Source organism: Macaca fascicularis, chromosome 4, assembly GCF_037993035.2.
Source record: "Macaca fascicularis isolate 582-1 chromosome 4, T2T-MFA8v1.1".
NCBI classification, from domain to species: domain Eukaryota; kingdom Metazoa; phylum Chordata; class Mammalia; order Primates; family Cercopithecidae; genus Macaca; species Macaca fascicularis.
The window spans coordinates 170,073,639-170,086,858 of NC_088378.1; the positions used below are offsets into that span (position 1 = coordinate 170,073,639).

Consider the following 13,220-nt stretch of genomic DNA (forward strand, 5'->3'; position numbering starts at 1 on the left):
CTTTCTATAATTCTGGATTGCTTGAGTTTGTCACAAGGACACATGTTACATTTGCAACATTTTTAAACTAAAGTGTATGCATTATAGAACAGTCCTCTGGGCTGAGCTTGGACTTCAAGTGGAAAGGCTTACCTTTGCAGAATTAAAAACAGCATCGTAACATTCTGTGGCAAGAAGTCCTGCGAGTCTTCTCGCCCCAGCCCGGTTTCCCGCAGGCCTCAGCCTCATCCCCCAAGGCCCCATCCTGAGAGCCCGCAGGCCCCAGCCTCATCCCCCAAGGCCCCATCCTGAGAGCACGCAGGCTCCAGCCGCGTCCTCCCAGGCGTGGCGAGCCGGGTGGAGGGAGCGCTCCGCCACCCGGGGGCAGTGCGGCGCCGACCGCGGGCTGCTGGCCCGTCCCAGGGCACCCAGGCGCGCTCCGCTGTAGAGGGCCGGGCGCTGAGGGGCGGGCCCTTGCCAGGCAGCAGGTGCTCCGGGCGCAGCTGGGAGGAAGGAACGCCCCCGGGAGTGGGCGGCGGCCGAGGGACCCTGGAACGGTCCTCCCCGGCGGAGCGCCCCGCAGCCCCCGTCACCCCGCGCGGACCGGGGGTTGGGGTTGGCCTGGGGTCTCCCACTCCGCGCAGGAAGGAGCCGCTTGGCAGCGCGGGCGGTGCCTGTTGCTTTCAGAATCCCCAAACCGCTTTTGTCTGGGTGTAGCTCAGCTCACATCCCCGATGCAAGTCTCTCCCCGCTCGGCTCCGCCTCCCTCTCGGTGACTCACCCACACCGAGCCCTGCGACTCACCCTGTCGCTTTCTTTGTTCATCCGGGAGCGCGGCGCCATCTCTGAGCCCCGCCTCCCCTACAGTGCTCTGTGCTGAGGTCGCACGTTCTCTCCTCCCTCTCCGGGCTGGGGAGGCGCAGGTGGAGCTCCCTGGCTCTTGGTCCTTCCCCAGGCCACCAGGCAACAGCAGCCTCCGCCTTCGTTTCCCTTGGTCACTTCAGGCGCATGCTTGGAGGATTTTAGCCTCTGACTCAGCTTCCCCGCGGTCCTTCCCTCCACCAGCATCCAGTCACGCCTCTGCAGCCTTCAGTGTCCCGGAGAGGACTGACCAATCTGACCATCAGATCCTATCCAGCCCAAATGGAAGGCCACTGCGGCTCAACAGTGGCCACCCACTCCTGCCCCACCTGGAGCCCCAAACTGCTCAGCTCCTTCTCTAAAACTCTCCCCTCTTTTGTTTGTTGTGAATAACTCTCTTCCCTGGTTCTTTGCACACCTCTCTGGCCTCTCCTTGTCTCTTTCTGGTTATTTTTTTCCCTATTCTCCCTTATGCACTGGCCTTCCTGGGGGTCCCTGCTCTCCCTGCAAAACCTCACCACACCCATGACTTCAGCTATATCCATTTCACCTCACGTTAACATCTGGTGCCTAGACCTCTCTCCCAAGCCTTTCACACTATGCCAAAAAGGAAATGCATTTTCTCCTCTAAATTTGCTCACCTTCCTGTTTTCTCAATCTTATTTATTGTCACAGCCATTCCTCTGCTGGTCCAAGTCAGCAGTCTGAGAGTCATGCTAGACTCCTCCTTCCTTATCTACCCATCCACCAATCACCAAGCCCTGTCTATCCTCCTTTTTTTTCAGTCGGAGTCTTTTTCTGTTGCCCAGGCTAGAGTGCGATGGCACCATCTCAGCTCACTGCAACCTCCGCCTCCTGGGTTCAAGTGATTCTCCTGCCTCAGCCTCCTGAGTAACTGGATTACAGACGCGTGCCACCACGCCCAGCTAATTTTTGTATTTTTAGCAGAGATGGAGTTTTGCCATGTTGGCCAGGCTGGTCCTGAACTCCTGACCTAGTGACATGTCCACTTCTGCCTCCCAAAATGCTGGGATTATAGGCATGAGCCACTGTGCCCGGTCATCTATCCTCCTTTTTAAATAGCTCTGCCATCTGTGCCTGTCTCCCCTGACAGCTCACCCTCACCCTATTTGTCCACGTTGCTGCAGAGTCGTCTTTTCCATACACCAGGAGTCCCCAACCCCCGGGCCACAGACTGGACTGGTCTGTAGCGTGTTAGGAACCAGGACACACAGCAAGAGATGAGCCACCAGCGGGTGAGCTAGTGAAGCTGTATCTGTATTTGCAGCTGCCCCCATTGCTTGCATTACCACTAGAGAGCTCCGCCTCCTATCAGATCAGGCAGCATTAGATTCTTACGGGAGCACAAACCCTACTGTGAACTGCACACACCAGGGATCTAGGTTGCGCACTCCTCATGAGAATCTAATGTCTGGTAATCTGCCATTGTCTTCATCACCCCCAGATGGGACCATATAGTTGCAGGAAAACAAGCTCAGGGCCCCCACTGAAAATAAAGTGCACAATAAGTGTAATGTGCTTGAATCATCCCAAAACCATCCTCTCCCGTCCATGGAAAAATAGTCTCCCACAAAACCCGTCCCTGGTGCCAAAAAGGTTGGGAGGGCTGCCATATATAACTCTAATGATGAGACCATGAAGCTCAGAATCCTCCAGAGGCTCTCCACTGCCTGTAAGATGAAATAAAACTTATAGGTATGACTTATCCATAAGTGCCCAGTCTAAACTGCCTCATATTTAATTATATAGTAAGCTATTTGTTTCCTTAAACGTGTATTTTGGCCCATTTCCCAGTCTTCTAGGTTGGAATATGCTCCTGTGTCACCTGGCCAGCTCATGCTCTTTCTCATTCTCAGCTCAAGTGTTAGGGACTGTATGATACCCTTCTTGATTCTCCCAGTCAGATGTATTGTTGCCACTTTTTCTTATCACTTATCCTTTTATCCTTAGCACCATTAAAGCAAATATCACATCATATTTCACTTGTTTGCACATCTGTCTGCCATCTTGAACCTAGGGACCGTGTTGCCTGTCTTCATGTCCCCAGTCCCTAGTGTAGCTCCCAGCCTATAGAGAGTCCAGAATAAAAGTTTGTAGAACGAGGCTGGGCGCGGTGGCTCATGCTTGCAATCCCAGCACTTTGTGAGGCCAAGGTGGGCAGATCACGAGGTCAGGAGTTTGAGACCAGCCTGACCAACATGGTGAAACCTTGTCTGTACTAAAGACACAAAAAATAGCCAGGTGTGATGGCACGTGCCTGTAATCCCAGCTACTCAAGAGGCTGAGGCAAGAGAATCGCTTGAAACCAGGAGGTGGAGGGTGCAGTAAGCTGAGACCGCACCACTGCACTCCAGCCTGTGTGACAGAGTGAGACTCCGTTTCAAAAAAAAAAAGTTTGTAGAATGAATGAAACAGTTAGTCACACCACAGTTAGTGAGTCCTCGTTACTTCATCAAGGCTGGGTATTTTGTGTAATAAAGTTATTAAAGCTGATAAGCAGAGATCAAGTTACCCAAAGAATAGCACTGCCCATAATCTAAAGAACTTTGCCCTCAGGTTGCTTAGGTAACGGGAAGGAAAAGAACTTCCCTCTGTTCTTGGGCGGATCTTACATTGCTTTTGGAAGAGGTAATGGACTTGGGAAAGAAAGGAGTATGTGTATTGAAGGAATGGTTAGGTGGGAGGAGTCAGACAGGAAGGCTGCAATAGCCCGTCACTCAACCCTGGCTGCTTTATCGTTGGGGCTCAGTGAACAGATTATCTGTTTTCATGGTAAGAGGTTGGGGTTCTCTACTTCAGGTGGGCACTGAGAAAGTGAATTGCTCGCCTTTGTTTAAAAATAATGAAAATGGGCCGGGCGCATTGCTCATGCCTGTAATCCCAGCACTTTGGGAGGCTGAGGCAGGTGGATCACTTGAGGTCAGGAGTTTGTGACCAGCCTGGCCAACGTGGTGAGATCCTGTCTATACTAAAAATACAAAAATTAGCCAGGCATGGTGATGGTCACCTGTAATCCCAGCTACTCGGGAGGCTGACACAGGAGAATCGCTTGAACCCAGGAGGCGCAGGTTGCAGTGAGCCGAGATCTCGCCACTGCAGTCCAGCCTAGGTGACAGAGCAAGACTCTGTCTCAAAAACAAACAAACAAAAAACCAAAAATAATGAAAATGTCTGCCCACCCTTCACTAAGTAGACATAATGAAAATGCATATCTTGTGCCCTCTTTTGCTTTTATTCCGTGATACCCAAGCCCACGTTTTGGAATTAAGCCCCACACCCTTTGTGTGAAAGCCACGCGGCTCTTCAAAGGACCCCTTTAGGGGGAGCATTAAGTTTGCCCAAGGAGGCACCCTTCTGGGTCTTCAAGGCCACCTGGCTGCAATGCAGTCCAATTCCAGCCTGTGTCTCCCAGAGCACCCCCTGTGCCAGGGTGGCAGGGTCCGAGGGGTGTGTCCACCATGGCACCAGACACACACCTGTAATGTGTGTCCATGTGAAGAGACCAGCAAACAGCCTTTGTATGGGCAACAAGGCTGTTTGTTTTACCTAGGTGCAGGTGAGCTGAGTCCGAAAAGAGAGTCAGCAAAGGGTGGTGGGATTATCATTAGTTCTTACAGGTTTGGGACAGGTGACAAGTTAGGAGCAATGTTTTGCAGGCAAGGGGTGGATCTCACAAAGTACATTCTCAAAGGTGGGTAGAATTACAAAGAACCTTCTTAAGGGTGGGGAGAATTACAAAGAAGCTTCTTAAGGGTGGGGGAGACTACAAAGTACATTGATCACTTAGGGTGGGGCAGAAACAAATCACAATGGTGGAATGTCATCAGTTAAGGCTATTTTCACTTCTTTTGTGGATCTTCAGTTACTTCGGGCCATCTGGATGTGTACATGCAGGTCACAGGGGATATGATGGCTTGGCTTGGGCTCAGCGGCCTGACATTCCTGTCTTCTTATATTAATAAGAAAAATAAAATGAAATAATGGTAAAGTGTTGGGGCAGTGAAAATTTTGGGGGGTGATATGGAGAGATAATGGGCAATGTTTCTCAGGGCTGCTTCGAGCAGGATTAGGGGCAATGTGGGAACCTAGAGTGGGAGAGATTAAGCTGAAGCAAGATTTTGTGGTAAGGGGTGATACTGTGGGTTAGAAGAAACATTTGTTGTATAGAATGATTGGTGATGGCCCGGATACGGTTTTGGATGAATTGAGAAACTAAACGGAAGACACAAGGTCCAAATAAGAGAAGGGAAAAACAGGTATTAAACGACTAAGAATTGGGAGGACCCAGGGCATCCAATTACAGAGTGCCCAAGGGGGTTCAGCGTAATTACTTGCTTGGTTGGTGAGTTTTTGGGCTCTATCCTTGACCCTCCTTTTTAAGTAGGAGGCTGAGCTTGGTGAAGTGTGTTTTTAAAAGACCATTAGTCCGTTCTACCTTTCCTGAAGATTGAGAACGGTAAGAGGTATGAAGGTTCCACTGAATACGAAGAGCCTGAGAAACTGCTTGGGTGTTTTGACTAATAAAGCCTGGTATGTTATCGGACTGTATAGAGGTGGGAAGTCCAAACCGAGGAATTATGTCTGACAAAAGGGAAGAAATGATCGTGGTGGCCTTCTCAGACCCTGTGGGAAAGGCCTCTACCTTCCAGTGAAAGTGACTACCCAGACCAAGAGGTATTTCAGTTTCCTAACTTGAGGCATGTAAGTAAAGTCAATTTGCCAGTCCTGGGCGGGGGCAAATCCCTGAGCTTGATGTGTAGGGAAGGGAGGAGGCCTGAACAATCCCTGAGGAGTAGAATAGCAGATGGAACACTGAGAAGTGATTTCCTTAAGGACAGATTTCCACGATGGAAAGGAAATGAGAGGTTCTGAGAGGCAGGCTAGCGGCTTGTAACCTACATGGAAGAGGTTATGAAATGATGATATTATAGAATGGGCTTGTGAAGCTGGAAGGAGATATTTTCCTTTGTCCAAGAACCATTTGCCTTGTGTGGGAAGAGACTGATAGATGGAAGTTTCAGTGGGGGAGTAGGTGGGAGTGGCCAGATGAGAAGGAGAAAAACTGCCGTGAGGGATAGAAGTTGGAACGCTAGCTGCTTTTTTAGCTACCTTATCAGCATAAGCGTTGCCCTGAGCAATGGGATCTGATGCCTTTTGATGGCCCTTGCAGTGAATGACTCCAGCTTCCTCTGGAAGTAAAGCAGCCTTGAGAAGAGTTTTTATCAAGGAGGCATTAATGATGGAGGACCCTTGCGTAGTGAGGAAACCTCTTTCTGCCCATGTAACAGCATGGTGGTGCAGGATATGGAAGGCATATTTACAGTCAGTATAAATATTGACGTGTAGTTCCTTTGCAAGAGTGAGGGCCTGAATTAAGGCAATGAGTTCGGCTTACTGAGAGGTAGTAGAAGGGGGCAGAGTGGTAGCCTCAATGATAGATGTGGAAATACCATAACATAGCCTGCCTTTGCTGGTGAGTTGCAATCAGGACTGGTGGAACTGCCATCAATAAACCAAGTGTGATCAGGATGAGGAACAGGAAAGAAGGAAATATGGGGAAATGGAGTGAATGTTAGGTGGATCAGAGAGATACAGTCAAGGGAGTGGGGGCCAGCCTAAAACAGTAAGGTCAAGTTGGACAGAAAGGCTACAGGGCATGGTCCCAGCTCTTGTGTAAGGATTTTGATCACATGGCCCTGTACTTTGGCTGTGTGAAATGAAAAGGGTTGGGATGAATTAGGGAGAGCTAGTGTGGGGGCAGCTTCTAGGGCTGTTTTTAAGGAATGGAAAGAGGAGTGGCAAAAGGATTTAGGATCTGTGGGGTCAGCTAGGTTTGCTTTTGTGAGTTTACATAATGGTTTAGTCAGGATGGTGAAACTAGGTATCCAAAGGCGGAAGTACCTAACCATGCCTAGGAAGGAAAGGAGTTATTTTGTAGAAGGGGTTCAGGTTTGTGAGATTAGCCAGACATGATCAGCAGGGAGAGCACGTGTGTTTTCATGAAGAATTATGCCGAGATAGGTAACAGATGAGGAAGAAATTTGGGCTTGACCGAAGTAATGGGGGCTGTCCCTGAAGCCTTGTGGCAGTACAGCCCAGGTAAGTTGCTGAGGCTGATGGGTGTCCAGGTCAGTCCAAGTGAAAGCGAAGTGAGGCTGGGATGAAGGGCGCAAAGGAATAGTAAAGAAAGCTTGTTTGAGATCCAGAACAGAATAACGGGTTGTGGAGGGAGGTATTGAGGATAGGAGAGTTTATGGGTTTGGCACCACGGCGTGGATAGGCAAGACAATTTGGTTGATAAGGCGTAGATCCTGAACTAACCCGTAAGGCTTGTCTGGTTTTTGGACAGGTGAAATGGGGGAATTGTAAGGAGAGTTTACAGGCTTTAAAAGGCCATGCTGTAACAGGTGAGTGATAACAGGCTTTAATCCTTTTAAAGCCTGCTGTGGGATGGGATATTGGCTTTGAGTGGGGTAAGGGTGATTAGGTTTTTATGAGATGGTAAGGGTTGCATGATCGTCGCCAAGGAGGGAATAGAGGTGTCCTATACTTGTGGATTAAGGTGGGGAGATACAAGGGGAGGATGTGAAGGAGGCTTTGAACTGGGGAAAAGGGCAGCAATGAGGTGTGGCTGTAGCCAAGGAATAGTCAGGGAAGCAGATAATTTAGTTAAAATGCCTCAACCTAATAAGGGAACTGGGCAGGTGGGGATAACTAAAAAGGAGTGTTTAAAAGAGCATTGTACAAGTTGACACCAGAGTTGGGGAGTTTTAAGAGGTTTAGAAGCCTGGCTGTCAATACCCACAACAGTTATGGAGGCAAGGGAAATGGACCTTCGAAAAGAAGGTAAGGTGGAGTTGGTAGCCTCCATACTAATTTAGAAGGGGACAGACTTACCTTCCACTGTAAGAGTTACCCAAAGCGTCTGTGATGGTCCAGGAAGCTTCTGAGGCGATGGGGCAGCGTCAGTCTTCAGCCGCTAAGCTGAGAAGATCTGGGAAGGAGTCAGTCAGAGAGCCTTGGGCCAGAGTTCCAGGGGCTCTGGGAGTGGCTGCTGGGCGAGTTGGACAGTCTGATATCCAGTGGGGTCCTGTACAGATGGGACACAGCTTAGGAGGAATCCTAGACTGCGGGCATTCCTTGACCCAGGGGCCAGATTTCCGACACTTGAAGCAAGCTCCTGGGGGAGGAGGTTGTGGAGGAAGCCCTGGCAGCTGCGGTTCAGGCGTTTGGAGTTCTTGTGTCCTGGAGATGTGGCTGGGGTTTGTCTCACAGTGGAGGCAAGGAATTGCAACTCAGAAATACATTGCTACTTGGCCGCCTCTACTCTATTATTGTACACCTTGAAGGCGAGGTTAATTAAGTCCTGTTGTGGGGTTTGAGGGCCAGAATCTAATTTCTGGAGCGTTTTTTAATGTCAGAAGTAGGTTGGGTAATGAAATGTATATTGAGAACAAGACAGTCTTCTGGCCCCTATGGGTCTAGGGCAGTAAAACATCTAAGGTTGTTGTCAAACGGGCCATGAATTGGGCTGGGTTTTTACATTTGATGAAAAAGAACCTAAATGCTAACTGATCTGGGAGAGGTCAGATAAAGAAAAAGGAGCATTAACCTTGACTATGCCTTCAGCTCCAGCCACCTTTTTAAGAGAAAATTGTTGGGCAGGTGGGGGAGGGCTAGTCTCGGAAGGAAACTGTAAGACAGACAGGGTGTGAGAAGAGGAGGTGATAAAAGGATTATAGGGTGGAGGACTGGAGGCTGAGGAAGAATTGGGACCTGGCTCGGCCTGGCGAGGAGCAGCCTGGGGAGGAGGGGAAAGGTCAGATGGGTCCATAGAAAAGAAGGATTCAAAGGACTCAGAGCTTGGGATGGAGACTGAAGGAGAGAAAGAAGGAAGATTTGGGACGAGTGGCATTGGGGGCAGAGACTAGGGAGGGACCAATGGGTAAAAGAATGCCTGGACGTCAGGCACCTCAGACCATTTGCCCATTTTTCGACAAAAATTATCTAGATCTTGTAGGATAGACAAATCTGGCCACTTGGAACTACGGTCCAGTTTGTATTGGGGCCAAGCGGTATTGCAGAAGAAAATAAGGCATTTAAGTTTTAGGTCAGGTGTGAGTTGAAGAGGTTTTAAGTTCTTGAGAACACAGGCTAAGGAAGAAGAAGGGGGAATGGAGGGCGGAAGTTGCCCATAGTGAAGGAAGCAAGTTTAAAGAGAAAGGTAGAGACACGGAGAAGGCGGTGGGTGAGCAGCCCTGGGCTACAACATGGGTGAGCAACCAAAGCAGGCATCCCCACAATTGACTTTCCACCAAGGGAATGTGGGTGAATGACCAGGGCAGGTGTCCCATGGTGATCTAGAGACACCAGAGTGTGGGTGAATAACCAGGCAGGCGTCCCTGTAGTGATTAAACACCAAGAGAAGGCTGCCTTCCTGAGTCCATGACCGGCGCCAGAGTTTTGGGTCCACGGATAAAATGTGTCTCCTTTGTCTCTACTACAGAGGAAAAAGAACTGGAATTGGAAGGACAGGGAGACTGAAGGATAGCGAGAGAGAGGCTGGAGAAGAGAGTGAAAAGACCGCTTACCCGATTTGAAATTGGTGAGATATGCCTTAGGCTGGTTGGTCTGAGGACCCGAGGTCGTAGGTGGATCTCTTCACGGAGTGAGGGTGAGGACAGGGGACTGGTCTCCAGAAGGAGTCCCTCTGACCCCGGTCTTCGGCACCAAATGTCACACGCGTCCGTGTGAAGAGACCACCAAACAGCCTTTGTGTGAGCAGCAAGGCTGTTGATTTCACCTGGCTGCAGGCGGGCTGAATCCGAAAAGAGAGTCAGCAAAGGGTGGTGGGACTATCATTAGTTCTTACAGGTTTTGGGATAGGCGGTGGAGTTAGGAGCAATGTTTTGGGGGCAGGGGGCGGATCTCACAAAGTACGTTCTCAAGGGTAGGGAGAATTACAAAGAACCTTGTTAAGGGTGGGGGAGATTACAAAGTACATTGATCAGTCAGGGTGGGGCAGAAACAAATCACAATGGTGGAATGTCATCAGTTAAGGCTATTTTCACTTCTTTTGTGGATCTTCGGTTACTTCTGGACATCTGGATGTGTACGTGCAGGTCACAGGGGATATGATGGCTTAGCTTGGGCTCAGAGGCCTGATAACACCAGCTGAATGTAGCCTCGTAATTGCTGAGCCCTGTTCGCAACATTTTTGTTTTCATGTTTACTTTTTCAGTTTTAGGAGCTTTGTTGTCACAGGAGCTTTGTATCCCTGGTCAAAACTACTCTGGTGAAGCTCTCTAGGTGACTCTAACTTGGCACAGGAGGAGCAGTTTTCCTGAGTTCCTCATGCAACTTGACCCCACTCCCTTCAGCAAAGTCCTGGGAGCTCAAGGGAGGCTGCCTAGTCAGCTGCAGCCCATCCAACGCATTGGGGACCTGCCCACTTGGCTCTTAATTTGCATTTTGAAATGTCACCTAAGTGATTTCAGACCAGATAAGAAGATGAGCTTCTCTTGTTATGGAAAAAGGAAGACAGACAGAGAGAGAAACCTCTATTTTGTTATTTAGCTATTCCTCAAATTCTTATGACCAGTGATATTAAAAAAAATCTCTAGAACAACACAATTATTTACATTTAACTCAGATTTTATTTTTATTTATTTATTTATTCTTGAGATGGAGTCTCGCTGTGACACCCAGGCTGGAGTGCAGTGGTACAATCTCGGCTCACTGCAAGCTCAGCTTCCCAGGTTAAAGCGATTCTCCTGCCTCAGCCTTCCAAGTAGCTGGGATTACAGGTGCCCACCACGTCTGGCTAATCAATTAATTATTATCATTTTTTGAGACGGATTCTCACTCTGTCACCCAGGCTGGAGTGCAGTGGTGTGATCTTGGCTCACTGCAACCTCCACCTCCCAGGTTAAAACGATTCTCCTGCCTCAGTCTCCTGAGTAGCTGGGATTACAGGCACACACCACCATGCCTGGCTAATTTTTTTTTTTTATTTTTAGTGGAGATGGGGTTTCATCATATCGGCCAGGCTGGTCTCAAACTCCTGACCACAAGTGATCCACCCGCCTCAGCCTCCAAAAATGCTGGGATTACAGGCATGAGCCACCGCACCTGGCCTTAACTCAGATTTTAAATATGAGAGTGTCAATTTGTAGGGGTGGAAGAGGTGTGACACCTCTCCTCACACACTGTGTGGGTCACAGCCAAGGCTCCTATCTCAGAAGATACAGTCCCACCTCCAACTCCAGTTCGCCTTCTCATTCATCCCAAATAAGTCTCTTGAAAGAGAATTCTAAGATGACTTTCTCCATGTGTCTTCAGGCCTGGATCGGACTCAGTTTTTGCTCATCCCACCTACCGTCCCTTGGTAACTAATGACTTGGGAATGAGAAATGCCGTTTTCAATTCTGACTCTCCTCTTCCTCTTAGCACCAGCAGCAGATGCTGACCTGGTTCTCTGTTTCTTCTGTCTTCTCCTTCTCTGTCCTCTTCACTATGTGCTCTTTTCAAAGTTGTCTTTTAAAATGTTTGTTGCTGGACCAAGGAGTTTCTCCCCCAGCTTCATTTAGCAGCAGTAACTCTTACCTTTGTTGTAATTTCTCCCTGACCTCTGGACATCTTCGCCTACATGTTCACCAGCACTCTAAGCCCCTTTTGACTCAAACTGATTATTTGACCCCTAGGTCCGATCCTCCTCCCTCTATATACTCTCTTTCATGTATCCAGTTCTCTGAGTTAGAATAAATACAAACCATCTGGAACTCTGCCCTTCTCTCTCAAAATCCACTTGGTCAGTATAGCCTGTGATTTCTGCTCCCTAACTAGCTCTCTGTCTCACAGGCATCACCATTGCCAGTGCCTGGCTGAGGCCCAAATTACCTGTGCTCTGGGCTCCTGAGGGCAATTTCTAACCAGCCCCCTGCTGTCACTGTCTTCTGCACCCTGCCCATCCTAAGACCTGATGCTGAAGTTGGGAAGGAAGAAAAGAAGGAAAGTAGCGGGTGTGGTGGCACATGACAGTAGTCCCTACTCTGGAGGCTGAGGCAGGAGGATTGCTTGAACCCAGGAGGTAGAGTCTGCCACAAGTTATAATCACACCACTGCACTCCAGCCTGGACTATGGAGTGAGACGTGGAGGTCGGAGGGGAGCGGGGAGGAGGAAAAGAAGAAAGGATGGAAAAAAGAGGGCAAGGAAGGGAAAAAAGAGAAAGCAATCCTCTCCTCTTATTAAAATCCTGTGCTGGTTCCCCAATGTCTGAGGGATAAAACCCAAATTTCCTAGAATGGCACAAGGACTCTTTCCCAGCCCATCCCTGACACACCATCCAGCCCTACTCAGCCTCCCTGGGGGCCCCTCCCCAGCCCATACCCTTCTCTCCTGTCTTAAAGCACACTCACCCTTTGCCCCTGTGAGCTGTCACACTGCACCTTTCTGTGGCCTGTGGTAAAAAATAAGTGAATAAAGGGCCGGGCGCGGTGGCTCACGCCTGTAATCCCAGCACTTTGGGAGGCCGAGACGGGTGAATCACGAGGTCAGGAGATCGAGACCATCCTGGCTAACACGGTGAAACCCCGTCTCTACTAAAAAATACAAAAAACTAGCCGGGCGAGGTGGCGGGCGCCTGTAGTCCCAGCTACTCCGGAGGCTGAGACAGGAGAATGGCGTGAACCCGGGAGGCGGAGCTTGCAGTGAGCTGAGATCCGGCCACTGCACTCCAGCCTGGGCGACAGAGCAAGACGCCGTCTCAAAAAAAAAATAAAATAAAATAAAAATAAATAAATAAATAAATGAATAAATAAATAATTTGATGATCCATGATACTTATTAAAACACAGTAAAGAAGTCTTTATTCAGGACCAACTCGATAGGGTTAGAAACTGTTGTAGTGCAGGAGAGAGATTGGACTTAACCAGAAACGCAGCCTGAGGAAGTGGGGATTTACAGCCAAGGAAAGGGTGGGGTCAGTGGATGGAAAATGGGTGAGGAGACACATCAGGAGTCAGGGGGATTCTGGCTAAACCGGCCTCACCGGATTCTTGCGGAAGGCAGGTCAGGGGGATCAGACAGCCCCTGGGAGGTGGGGGAGGATGAGGAGCCTGATCAGATATCAAGGGTGATTGTGAAAGAAATCAGGTACATTCCTCCATATATCTCCCAACTCCCTGAGCCCAGCACAAACACATTCCTCCATATATCTCTCTCAACTCCCTGAGCCCAGCACAAACACATTCCTCCATATATCTCCCAACTCCCTGAGCCCAGCACTAACACATTCCTCCATATATCTCCCAACTCCCTGAGCCCAGCACAAACACATTCCTCCATATATCTCCCAACT

The 13,220-nt window shown here is 49.3% G+C and overlaps 1 protein-coding gene and 1 long non-coding RNA gene across 3 annotated transcripts in view; both read right to left on the reverse strand.

Annotated features, from left to right (window-relative positions):
• NQO2 (N-ribosyldihydronicotinamide:quinone dehydrogenase 2) overlaps positions 1 to 1,546 on the reverse strand; it is a 33,156-nt gene extending 31,610 nt beyond the window's left edge. The window contains exon 1 of one of the 2 annotated variants that reach the window (XM_065544499.1): positions 1,482 to 1,546. The gene's annotated coding sequence lies outside the window, so the exon portion shown is untranslated. Of the gene's footprint in view, positions 1 to 132; positions 689 to 1,481 lie in introns of those variants that run through there. The other variant, XM_074038935.1, reaches the window with a different exon arrangement.
• A 2,528-nt stretch (positions 1,547 to 4,074) lies between these two features.
• On the reverse strand, positions 4,075 to 9,773 carry LOC123572871 (uncharacterized). Its single transcript, XR_010586575.2, has 3 exons — positions 9,453 to 9,773; positions 7,759 to 7,951; positions 4,075 to 4,810 (listed from the first exon to the last, which is right to left on the reverse strand). It is a non-coding gene; the product is annotated as an uncharacterized lncRNA (long non-coding RNA).
• Between the last annotated feature and the right edge of the window lie 3,447 nt (positions 9,774 to 13,220).